We start from the raw sequence: 13548 nt of genomic DNA, 5'->3' as shown, positions 1-13548 counted from the left end.
TTACACATACACATATGTCTATTCTTCCTGGGATCCTCGTCCCGTGTACGTTATGACAGAATGTTGAGTAGTCTTCTCCTGGTATTCCGTAGGTCTTTGGTGATTATATATTTATTTCACCCGTGTTTGTATATGTCTGTTAACCCCAATATCCTAATGTATCCAATCCTCACGCCTTTCCATCGGTGATCCATAAGTTTGTTTAATGAATCTGTGATTGCCCTTCTCTGTGGAAATACCTTCACTGGTATCAATTTTTAAGTAACACCTATAAGTGACATCATACGATATGTGTCTTTCTCTTTCTGACTTCCTACAAGTCGCGTGATTAACTCTAGACTCATCTGCGGTGCTGCACGTGGCATGGTGTCCTTTTTTTCCTTGGCTAATATCGCGTCTGTACGTGCACCAGTTTTCTTTGTCCACTCATCTGTCGATGGACTTTTTTGGTTGCTTCCATGTCTTGGCTGTTGTAATAACTGCGGCAATGCCCATTTGCCTGCCTGTGTCTTTCCAATTCTGTCTTCTTAGTTTATAGGCCCAGGAGTGGGCCTGCTGGATCATACGGTAGCAAAATGTTTACCTCGTAAAGTCACCTCCATTTTGTTCACATCAGTGGCTCTTACCAGGTTACATCCCACTTGAAGTTGAGGGTATGCACTTCTCCACAACACCTTCGGCATTTATTGTTTGTAGCTTTTTTCTTGCTGATGTTTATTCTGACTAGTGTGAGCTGATACCTCCTCGTGGTTGGATTTGCGTGCGTCTCATAACCCCTTGAAATTGAGCTTTCTGGCATGTCCTTCTTTTCTTCAAACTGTGCGTACAGCTTACCTCTTCAAATTGTTTTCTTGAAGTATGTGTGACATTTTGAGATGTTTTGGCCATTACCTCCCTCAAGACAGTTTGAAGGCAGGATTCATTTACAGCCCTCCAGTTCTGGTGCATATGAAGTGACCCTCAGCACAGGTTTTGAAGCTGCTGTTGCAGGTAACGGCCAGAGAGCGGCAGCATTTCTGCTTTTGCAAATCTGGTAACTAGGGAAACAGACCTTCCTGGCAGTGGTGTTCTCCGGTTATAAATTAGAGTGGAATGTGCCCGGATAAACCCCCAAAAGCTGATGTCTCCTTACTTATGTTTGTTTTTTTAAATGAATTTATATTTTGTATTGGAGTCATATTCCGTTGTGTACATGGACCACTTCTTCTTCGTGCATTCCTCTGTTGATGGACATTTTCGTTGCTTCCAAGTGTTGGCTGTGGTAAAATATTGCCGGAGTGCAGGATTGCCAGCCTGTGTCTTTTTGTTGTTGTTGTTAGTTTGTTTTTTCGTTTGCGGTACGCGGGCCTCTCACTGCCGTGGCCTCTCCCATTGCGGAGCTCGGGCTCCGGACGCACAGGGCCAGCAGCCGTAGCTCACAGGACCAGCCGCTCCGCGGCATGTGGGATCTTCCCGGACCGGGGCACGAACCCATGTCCCCTGCATCGGCAGGCGGACTCTCAACCACTGCGCCACCAGTGAAGCCCAGCCTGTGACTTTTTGATTCTCATACTCTCAGGCGATAGGCCCAGCAGTGGGTATGCTTGATTGAATGGTAGCTCAATATTTACCTTTTCAAGGCACCTCTTTGTGTTTTCATTACTGGCTCTTACCATGTCCCACGTTGAACCAAGGGTAGGCGTTTCTCCACAACCCCTTCAGCATTTATTGTTTGCAGAATTCTTGCTGATGGCCATTCTGACTGTTGTGAGCTGATAGGTATTTGTAATTTGGATTTGCATGCCTTTGATTACTCCTAATGTTCAGCTTCTCCCGCAACTTTTGTAATTTCTGTTAAACAAAAGCAGAAAAAAACGGTGAGTACAGTAAACCTCTTGAAATTGACTTCTTGGAAGGTTGCCCTCTTTTGAATTTTTTGGTCGATTTTCAAACCCAGGATTTTTTTTTTTGAGGGCAGGTGGCATTGACAGGCCTGCAAGGAGTGTGAATATTTAGTGACCATTAGAACTGGGGTTAAAGCTGCTGTTGTGGGAAACGGCCACAAGGCGGCAGCGTTTCTCCATTCCCAAATCTGGTTACTAGGGCAGCAGAGCCTTTCTGGAAGTCCTGTTCCTAGGTTGTAAATTACAACGGAATGTGTCAGGAAAAACCCCCATAAGTTTATGTCACGTTACTTCTTGTTCGTTGTTTTAATTTTTTAAATCGGGGTAATGATTAGAATACTGTTTGTCCTAGGTGTACACAATCTGGTTCATTTGTACATTACATATATATATATATGTGTGTGTGTGTGTGTATATATATATATATATATATATATATATATATATTCACGTACAGATCCACTTCCCATGTAAATTATTGCAGAGTGTCCCATAGACCTCCCTTGCTATATGGTCGGTCTTTTGATATATGTATTTAATAGGTATTTGTACACGTATGGTAACCCTAATCTTAATTTTTCCATTCCCCCCGCCTTTCCTTTTAGATAAGCATAGTTTGTTTTCTAAGTCTGTGAGTGTCTCTCTCTGTGGAAATATGTTCATTTGTGTCAGTTGTTAGATAATGCCTATAAGTGATATCATAGGATATGTCTTTTGCTTTCCGACTTACCTCATGTTCTGTGATTATCTCTAGGCTCATCTGTGGTGCCCCAAAGAGCAGTGTTTCATTGTTTTCCATGGCTAATATTCCACTGTGTACATGGACCGCTTCTTCTTTATCCCTTCATCTGCTGATGGACATTTTGGTTGCTTCCGTGTCTTGGCTATTGTGACAGTTCCTGCAGTGCAGCTGCTGAAGCCTGTGCCTTCTCGACTCTGGACTTCTCAGGTGAGAGGCTCAGCGGCGGGCCTGCTGAATGGAATGGTGGCTCAGTTTTTACTTTTAAACGCAGCTCCTTTCTGTTCTCATTACTGGCTGTTACCACTTCACATCTCACCAGCAGCTAGAGGGTACACAGTTCTCTAAAACCCCTTCAGCATTTATTGTTGGTAGACTTTTTGCTGATGGTGGTTGACATGTGTGAGTTGAAACCTTTTTGGAGGGTAGATTTGCATGAGTCTAATAATTCCTGATGTTGAGCTTTTATCCATTTTCTTCTTTCTTGAAAATGAGTGAGTAAAACTTACCCCTCCATACTATCTCCTTGAAAAATTTGCCAGCTTTGAATGTTTTGGCCATTCCCTGCCTCAGGACATTTTTTGACGGCAGGTGTCCTTTACAGCCCTGAGTCCTTGTGAATGTTAAGTGACCATTAGCTGTGGGTTTAAAGCCGCTCTTGTGGGAAACGGCCACAAGGCGGCAGCGTTTCTACATTTCCAACTCTGGGTTTTTGGGCAACAGAGCTTTCCTGGAAATCGTGTCAGTAAGCTGCAACTTAGAGTGGAATGTGCCAGCGCAGACCCCCGTAGCTTATATCTCCTAGACTGTTGTTTGTTTTTTAAATTTAATTTTTATTAATTATCAGAGCAAATTTGATAAGAATGCAGATTCTCCTAGGTGTACAGTGTCTGGTTCATCCTATCAATGTATCTGTCTATTCCTCTTTGGATCCTTTCCCGTGTATGTTATTATAGAGTGTTGAGTAGACCTCTCTTCGTATCCCATAGGTACGTGGTGATTATATATTTCATATGTATTAGTACGTGTCTGTTAACCCCCATATCCTAATTCATACATTCCTTACACCTCTTTCCATTTGGTTACACATTATTTGGTTTTCTGAATCTATGCGTGTCCTTCTGTTGGAAATTGTTTCATGGGTGTCAATGTTTAGGTAACACCTATAAGTGATGCCATAGGCTGTCTGTCTTTCAGTTTCTTTCTTACTTCAAGTTGGGTGATTATCTCTAGATCCTTCTATGGTGGTGCCAACGGCACTGTTCCATGCTTTTTCGTGGCTAATATTCCATTGTGTACATGGACGACTTCTTCCTGGTGCGTTTTCCTCTTGTTGGACATTTCGGTTTCTTCCAGGTCTTGGCTCTGGTACATGTTGCTGCAGTGCAGGATTGTCAGCCTGCGTCTTTTTGATTCTGGTCTACTCAGGTGATAGGCCCATGAGTGGGCCTACCAGATCACATGGTAGCTCCATTTTTACCCTTAAACGCACCTCCATTCTGTTCTCACCGCTGGCTGTTACCAGGTTACATCCCACCAGCAGCTAAAGGGTACGCAGTTCTCTAAAACCCCTTCAGCATTTATTCTTTGTAGACGTTTTTGCGGATGATCATTCTGACGGCTGTGAGGTGAACGTTTTTGTACACTGGATGTGCATGGCTTTATTAATTCCTGATGTTCAGCCTTTTTCCTTTCCCGTTTTTTTTTTTTTTTTTTTTAACAACCACAAAAAAGAAACAGAAGACAAACGTGCACTAAATATGCCTCTTGAAACTGTCGTTTTGCAATGTGGACGACTTTTGAATGTTTTGGTCGATATATACGACCCCAGGATTTGTTTTCAGGGCAGGTGTGATTTACAGGCCTGCAATTATTTTGAATATCAACTGACCATTAGGGCTGGGATTAAAGCTGCTGTTGTGTGAGACGGCCACAAGGTGGCAGCAGTTCTCCTTTACCAAATCCGGTTACTAGGGCAACAGAGCCTCAATGGCAGTGGTGTTCTAGGTTGTAATTTAGAATGGAATGTGCCAGGAAAAAGCCCCTTAAGTTTACGTCTCACTACTTCTTGTTCGTTTTCTTAATTTAACTTTTATTTTTTATCACAGCAAGGTTGATTACAATGTTTGGCTTGTTCTAGGTGTGCAAGACGTGGTTCTTTTACACATACACATATGTCTATTCTTCCTGGGATCCTCGTCCCGTGTACGTTATGACAGAATGTTGAGTAGTCTTCTCCTGGTATTCCGTAGGTCTTTGGTGATTATATATTTATTTCACCCGTGTTTGTATATGTCTGTTAACCCCAATATCCTAATGTATCCAATCCTCACGCCTTTCCATCGGTGATCCATAAGTTTGTTTAATGAATCTGTGATTGCCCTTCTCTGTGGAAATACCTTCACTGGTATCAATTTTTAAGTAACACCTATAAGTGACATCATACGATATGTGTCTTTCTCTTTCTGACTTCCTACAAGTCGCGTGATTAACTCTAGACTCATCTGCGGTGCTGCACGTGGCATGGTGTCCTTTTTTTCCTTGGCTAATATCGCGTCTGTACGTGCACCAGTTTTCTTTGTCCACTCATCTGTCGATGGACTTTTTTGGTTGCTTCCATGTCTTGGCTGTTGTAATAACTGCGGCAATGCCCATTTGCCTGCCTGTGTCTTTCCAATTCTGTCTTCTTAGTTTATAGGCCCAGGAGTGGGCCTGCTGGATCATACGGTAGCAAAATGTTTACCTCGTAAAGTCACCCCCATTTTGTTCACATCAGTGGCTCTTACCAGGTTACATCCCACTTGAAGTTGAGGGTATGCACTTCTCCACAACACCTTCGGCATTTATTGTTTGTAGCTTTTTTCTTGCTGATGTTTATTCTGACTAGTGTGAGCTGATACCTCCTCGTGGTTGGATTTGCGTGCGTCTCATAACCCCTTGAAATTGAGCTTTCTGGCATGTCCTTCTTTTCTTCAAACTGTGCGTACAGCTTACCTCTTCAAATTGTTTTCTTGAAGTATGTGTGACATTTTGAGATGTTTTGGCCATTACCTCCCTCAAGACAGTTTGAAGGCAGGATTCATTTACAGCCCTCCAGTTCTGGTGCATATGAAGTGACCCTCAGCACAGGTTTTGAAGCTGCTGTTGCAGGTAACGGCCAGAGAGCGGCAGCATTTCTGCTTTTGCAAATCTGGTAACTAGGGAAACAGACCTTCCTGGCAGTGGTGTTCTCCGGTTATAAATTAGAGTGGAATGTGCCCGGATAAACCCCCAAAAGCTGATGTCTCCTTACTTATGTTTGTTTTTTTAAATGAATTTATATTTTGTATTGGAGTCATATTCCGTTGTGTACATGGACCACTTCTTCTTCGTGCATTCCTCTGTTGATGGACATTTTCGTTGCTTCCAAGTGTTGGCTGTGGTAAAATATTGCCGGAGTGCAGGATTGCCAGCCTGTGTCTTTTTGTTGTTGTTGTTAGTTTGTTTTTTCGTTTGCGGTACGCGGGCCTCTCACTGCCGTGGCCTCTCCCATTGCGGAGCTCGGGCTCCGGACGCACAGGGCCAGCAGCCGTAGCTCACAGGACCAGCCGCTCCGCGGCATGTGGGATCTTCCCGGACCGGGGCACGAACCCATGTCCCCTGCATCGGCAGGCGGACTCTCAACCACTGCGCCACCAGTGAAGCCCAGCCTGTGACTTTTTGATTCTCATACTCGCAGGCGATAGGCCCAGCAGTGGGTATGCTTGATTGAATGGTAGCTCAATATTTACCTTTTCAAGGCACCTCTTTGTGTTTTCATTACTGGCTCTTACCATGTCCCACGTTGAACCAAGGGTAGGCGTTTCTCCACAACCCCTTCAGCATTTATTGTTTGCAGAATTCTTGCTGATGGCCATTCTGACTGTTGTGAGCTGATAGGTATTTGTAATTTGGATTTGCATGCCTTTGATTACTCCTAATGTTCAGCTTCTCCCGCAACTTTTGTAATTTCTGTTAAACAAAAGCAGAAAAAAACGGTGAGTACAGTAAACCTCTTGAAATTGACTTCTTGGAAGGTTGCCCTCTTTTGAATTTTTTGGTCGATTTTCAAACCCAGGATTTTTTTTTTTGAGGGCAGGTGGCATTGACAGGCCTGCAAGGAGTGTGAATATTTAGTGACCATTAGAACTGGGGTTAAAGCTGCTGTTGTGGGAAACGGCCACAGGGCGGCAGCGTTTCTCCATTCCCAAATCTGGTTACTAGGGCAGCAGAGCCTTTCTGGAAGTCCTGTTCCTAGGTTGTAAATTACAACGGAATGTGCCAGGAAAAACCCCCATAAGTTTATGTCACGTTACTTCTTGTTTGTTGTTTTAATTTTTTAAATCGGGGTAATGATTAGAATACTGTTTGTCCTAGGTGTACACAATCTGGTTCATTTGTACATTACATATATATATATATATATATATATATGTGTGTGTGTGTGTGTATATATATATATATATATATATATATATATATATATTCACGTACAGATCCACTTCCCATGTAAATTATTGCAGAGTGTCCCATAGACCTCCCTTGCTATATGGTCGGTCTTTTGATATATGTATTTAATAGGTATTTGTACACGTATGGTAACCCTAATCTTAATTTTTCCATTCCCCCCGCCTTTCCTTTTAGATAAGCATAGTTTGTTTTCTAAGTCTGTGAGTGTCTCTCTCTGTGGAAATATGTTCATTTGTGTCAGTTGTTAGATAATGCCTATAAGTGATATCATAGGATATGTCTTTTGCTTTCCGACTTACCTCATGTTCTGTGATTATCTCTAGGCTCATCTGTGGTGCCCCAAAGAGCAGTGTTTCATTGTTTTCCATGGCTAATATTCCACTGTGTACATGGACCGCTTCTTCTTTATCCCTTCATCTGCTGATGGACATTTTGGTTGCTTCCGTGTCTTGGCTATTGTGACAGTTCCTGCAGTGCAGCTGCTGAAGCCTGTGCCTTCTCGACTCTGGACTTCTCAGGTGAGAGGCTCAGCGGCGGGCCTGCTGAATGGAATGGTGGCTCAGTTTTTACTTTTAAACGCAGCTCCTTTCTGTTCTCATTACTGGCTGTTACCACTTCACATCTCACCAGCAGCTAGAGGGTACACAGTTCTCTAAAACCCCTTCAGCATTTATTGTTGGTAGACTTTTTGCTGATGGTGGTTGACATGTGTGAGTTGAAACCTTTTTGGAGGGTAGATTTGCATGAGTCTAATAATTCCTGATGTTGAGCTTTTATCCATTTTCTTCTTTCTTGAAAATGAGTGAGTAAAACTTACCCCTCCATACTATCTCCTTGAAAAATTTGCCAGCTTCGAATGTTTTGGCCATTCCCTGCCTCAGGACACTTTTTGACGGCAGGTGTCCTTTACAGCCCTGAGTCCTTGTGAATGTTAAGTGACCATTAGCTGTGGGTTTAAAGCCGCTCTTGTGGGAAACGGCCACAAGGCGGCAGCGTTTCTACATTTCCAACTCTGGGTTTTTGGGCAACAGAGCTTTCCTGGAAATCGTGTCAGTAAGCTGCAACTTAGAGTGGAATGTGCCAGCGCAGACCCCCGTAGCTTATATCTCCTAGACTGTTGTTTGTTTTTTAAATTTAATTTTTATTAATTATCAGAGCAAATTTGATAAGAATGCAGATTCTCCTAGGTGTACAGTGTCTGGTTCATCCTATCAATGTATCTGTCTATTCCTCTTTGGATCCTTTCCCGTGTATGTTATTATAGAGTGTTGAGTAGACCTCTCTTCGTATCCCATAGGTACGTGGTGATTATATATTTCATATGTATTAGTACGTGTCTGTTAACCCCCATATCCTAATTCATACATTCCTTACACCTCTTTCCATTTGGTTACACATTATTTGGTTTTCTGAATCTATGCGTGTCCTTCTGTTGGAAATTGTTTCATGGGTGTCAATGTTTAGGTAACACCTATAAGTGATGCCATAGGCTGTCTGTCTTTCAGTTTCTTTCTTACTTCAAGTTGGGTGATTATCTCTAGATCCTTCTATGGTGGTGCCAACGGCACTGTTCCATGCTTTTTCGTGGCTAATATTCCATTGTGTACATGGACGACTTCTTCCTGGTGCGTTTTCCTCTTGTTGGACATTTCGGTTTCTTCCAGGTCTTGGCTCTGGTACATGTTGCTGCAGTGCAGGATTGTCAGCCTGCGTCTTTTTGATTCTGGTCTACTCAGGTGATAGGCCCATGAGTGGGCCTACCAGATCACATGGTAGCTCCATTTTTACCCTTAAACGCACCTCCATTCTGTTCTCACCGCTGGCTGTTACCAGGTTACATCCCACCAGCAGCTAAAGGGTACGCAGTTCTCTAAAACCCCTTCAGCATTTATTCTTTGTAGACGTTTTTGCGGATGATCATTCTGACGGCTGTGAGGTGAACGTTTTTGTACACTGGATGTGCATGGCTTTATTAATTCCTGATGTTCAGCCTTTTTCCTTTCCCGTTTTTTTTTTTTTTTTTTTTAACAACCACAAAAAAGAAACAGAAGACAAACGTGCACTAAATATGCCTCTTGAAACTGTCGTTTTGCAATGTGGACGACTTTTGAATGTTTTGGTCGATATATACGACCCCAGGATTTGTTTTCAGGGCAGGTGTGATTTACAGGCCTGCAATTATTTTGAATATCAACTGACCATTAGGGCTGGGATTAAAGCTGCTGTTGTGTGAGACGGCCACAAGGTGGCAGCAGTTCTCCTTTACCAAATCCGGTTACTAGGGCAACAGAGCCTCAATGGCAGTGGTGTTCTAGGTTGTAATTTAGAATGGAATGTGCCAGGAAAAAGCCCCTTAAGTTTACGTCTCACTACTTCTTGTTCGTTTTCTTAATTTAACTTTTATTTTTTATCACAGCAAGGTTGATTACAATGTTTGCCTTGTTCTAGGTGTGCAAGACGTGGTTCTTTTACACATACACATATGTCTATTCTTCCTGGGATCCTCGTCCCGTGTACGTTATGACAGAATGTTGAGTAGTCTTCTCCTGGTATTCCGTAGGTCTTTGGTGATTATATATTTATTTCACCCGTGTTTGTATATGTCTGTTAACCCCAATATCCTAATGTATCCAATCCTCACGCCTTTCCATCGGTGATCCATAAGTTTGTTTAATGAATCTGTGATTGCCCTTCTCTGTGGAAATACCTTCACTGGTATCAATTTTTAAGTAACACCTATAAGTGACATCATACGATATGTGTCTTTCTCTTTCTGACTTCCTACAAGTCGCGTGATTAACTCTAGACTCATCTGCGGTGCTGCACGTGGCATGGTGTCCTTTTTTTCCTTGGCTAATATCGCGTCTGTACGTGCACCAGTTTTCTTTGTCCACTCATCTGTCGATGGACTTTTTTGGTTGCTTCCATGTCTTGGCTGTTGTAATAACTGCGGCAATGCCCATTTGCCTGCCTGTGTCTTTCCAATTCTGTCTTCTTAGTTTATAGGCCCAGGAGTGGGCCTGCTGGATCATACGGTAGCAAAATGTTTACCTCGTAAAGTCACCTCCATTTTGTTCACATCAGTGGCTCTTACCAGGTTACATCCCACTTGAAGTTGAGGGTATGCACTTCTCCACAACACCTTCGGCATTTATTGTTTGTAGCTTTTTTCTTGCTGATGTTTATTCTGACTAGTGTGAGCTGATACCTCCTCGTGGTTGGATTTGCGTGCGTCTCATAACCCCTTGAAATTGAGCTTTCTGGCATGTCCTTCTTTTCTTCAAACTGTGCGTACAGCTTACCTCTTCAAATTGTTTTCTTGAAGTATGTGTGACATTTTGAGATGTTTTGGCCATTACCTCCCTCAAGACAGTTTGAAGGCAGGATTCATTTACAGCCCTCCAGTTCTGGTGCATATGAAGTGACCCTCAGCACAGGTTTTGAAGCTGCTGTTGCAGGTAACGGCCAGAGAGCGGCAGCATTTCTGCTTTTGCAAATCTGGTAACTAGGGAAACAGACCTTCCTGGCAGTGGTGTTCTCCGGTTATAAATTAGAGTGGAATGTGCCCGGATAAACCCCCAAAAGCTGATGTCTCCTTACTTATGTTTGTTTTTTTAAATGAATTTATATTTTGTATTGGAGTCATATTCCGTTGTGTACATGGACCACTTCTTCTTCGTGCATTCCTCTGTTGATGGACATTTTCGTTGCTTCCAAGTGTTGGCTGTGGTAAAATATTGCCGGAGTGCAGGATTGCCAGCCTGTGTCTTTTTGTTGTTGTTGTTAGTTTGTTTTTTCGTTTGCGGTACGCGGGCCTCTCACTGCCGTGGCCTCTCCCATTGCGGAGCTCGGGCTCCGGACGCACAGGGCCAGCAGCCGTAGCTCACAGGACCAGCCGCTCCGCGGCATGTGGGATCTTCCCGGACCGGGGCACGAACCCATGTCCCCTGCATCGGCAGGCGGACTCTCAACCACTGCGCCACCAGTGAAGCCCAGCCTGTGACTTTTTGATTCTCATACTCGCAGGCGATAGGCCCAGCAGTGGGTATGCTTGATTGAATGGTAGCTCAATATTTACCTTTTCAAGGCACCTCTTTGTGTTTTCATTACTGGCTCTTACCATGTCCCACGTTGAACCAAGGGTAGGCGTTTCTCCACAACCCCTTCAGCATTTATTGTTTGCAGAATTCTTGCTGATGGCCATTCTGACTGTTGTGAGCTGATAGGTATTTGTAATTTGGATTTGCATGCCTTTGATTACTCCTAATGTTCAGCTTCTCCCGCAACTTTTGTAATTTCTGTTAAACAAAAGCAGAAAAAAACGGTGAGTACAGTAAACCTCTTGAAATTGACTTCTTGGAAGGTTGCCCTCTTTTGAATTTTTTGGTCGATTTTCAAACCCAGGATTTTTTTTTTTGAGGGCAGGTGGCATTGACAGGCCTGCAAGGAGTGTGAATATTTAGTGACCATTAGAACTGGGGTTAAAGCTGCTGTTGTGGGAAACGGCCACAGGGCGGCAGCGTTTCTCCATTCCCAAATCTGGTTACTAGGGCAGCAGAGCCTTTCTGGAAGTCCTGTTCCTAGGTTGTAAATTACAACGGAATGTGCCAGGAAAAACCCCCATAAGTTTATGTCACGTTACTTCTTGTTTGTTGTTTTAATTTTTTAAATCGGGGTAATGATTAGAATACTGTTTGTCCTAGGTGTACACAATCTGGTTCATTTGTACATTACATATATATATATATATATATATATATGTGTGTGTGTGTGTGTATATATATATATATATATATATATATATATATATATTCACGTACAGATCCACTTCCCATGTAAATTATTGCAGAGTGTCCCATAGACCTCCCTTGCTATATGGTCGGTCTTTTGATATATGTATTTAATAGGTATTTGTACACGTATGGTAACCCTAATCTTAATTTTTCCATTCCCCCCGCCTTTCCTTTTAGATAAGCATAGTTTGTTTTCTAAGTCTGTGAGTGTCTCTCTCTGTGGAAATATGTTCATTTGTGTCAGTTGTTAGATAATGCCTATAAGTGATATCATAGGATATGTCTTTTGCTTTCCGACTTACCTCATGTTCTGTGATTATCTCTAGGCTCATCTGTGGTGCCCCAAAGAGCAGTGTTTCATTGTTTTCCATGGCTAATATTCCACTGTGTACATGGACCGCTTCTTCTTTATCCCTTCATCTGCTGATGGACATTTTGGTTGCTTCCGTGTCTTGGCTATTGTGACAGTTCCTGCAGTGCAGCTGCTGAAGCCTGTGCCTTCTCGACTCTGGACTTCTCAGGTGAGAGGCTCAGCGGCGGGCCTGCTGAATGGAATGGTGGCTCAGTTTTTACTTTTAAACGCAGCTCCTTTCTGTTCTCATTACTGGCTGTTACCACTTCACATCTCACCAGCAGCTAGAGGGTACACAGTTCTCTAAAACCCCTTCAGCATTTATTGTTGGTAGACTTTTTGCTGATGGTGGTTGACATGTGTGAGTTGAAACCTTTTTGGAGGGTAGATTTGCATGAGTCTAATAATTCCTGATGTTGAGCTTTTATCCATTTTCTTCTTTCTTGAAAATGAGTGAGTAAAACTTACCCCTCCATACTATCTCCTTGAAAAATTTGCCAGCTTCGAATGTTTTGGCCATTCCCTGCCTCAGGACACTTTTTGACGGCAGGTGTCCTTTACAGCCCTGAGTCCTTGTGAATGTTAAGTGACCATTAGCTGTGGGTTTAAAGCCGCTCTTGTGGGAAACGGCCACAAGGCGGCAGCGTTTCTACATTTCCAACTCTGGGTTTTTGGGCAACAGAGCTTTCCTGGAAATCGTGTCAGTAAGCTGCAACTTAGAGTGGAATGTGCCAGCGCAGACCCCCGTAGCTTATATCTCCTAGACTGTTGTTTGTTTTTTAAATTTAATTTTTATTAATTATCAGAGCAAATTTGATAAGAATGCAGATTCTCCTAGGTGTACAGTGTCTGGTTCATCCTATCAATGTATCTGTCTATTCCTCTTTGGATCCTTTCCCGTGTATGTTATTATAGAGTGTTGAGTAGACCTCTCTTCGTATCCCATAGGTACGTGGTGATTATATATTTCATATGTATTAGTACGTGTCTGTTAACCCCCATATCCTAATTCATACATTCCTTACACCTCTTTCCATTTGGTTACACATTATTTGGTTTTCTGAATCTATGCGTGTCCTTCTGTTGGAAATTGTTTCATGGGTGTCAATGTTTAGGTAACACCTATAAGTGATGCCATAGGCTGTCTGTCTTTCAGTTTCTTTCTTACTTCAAGTTGGGTGATTATCTCTAGATCCTTCTATGGTGGTGCCAACGGCACTGTTCCATGCTTTTTCGTGGCTAATATTCCATTGTGTACATGGACGACTTCTTCCTGGTGCGTTTTCCTCTTGT

Source organism: Mesoplodon bidens (genome assembly GCF_964165515.1).
Source record: "Mesoplodon bidens genome assembly, chromosome: X".
Classification (NCBI taxonomy): Eukaryota; Metazoa; Chordata; class Mammalia; order Artiodactyla; family Ziphiidae; genus Mesoplodon; species Mesoplodon bidens.
Note: the sequence above shows the minus strand (reverse complement) of the source record.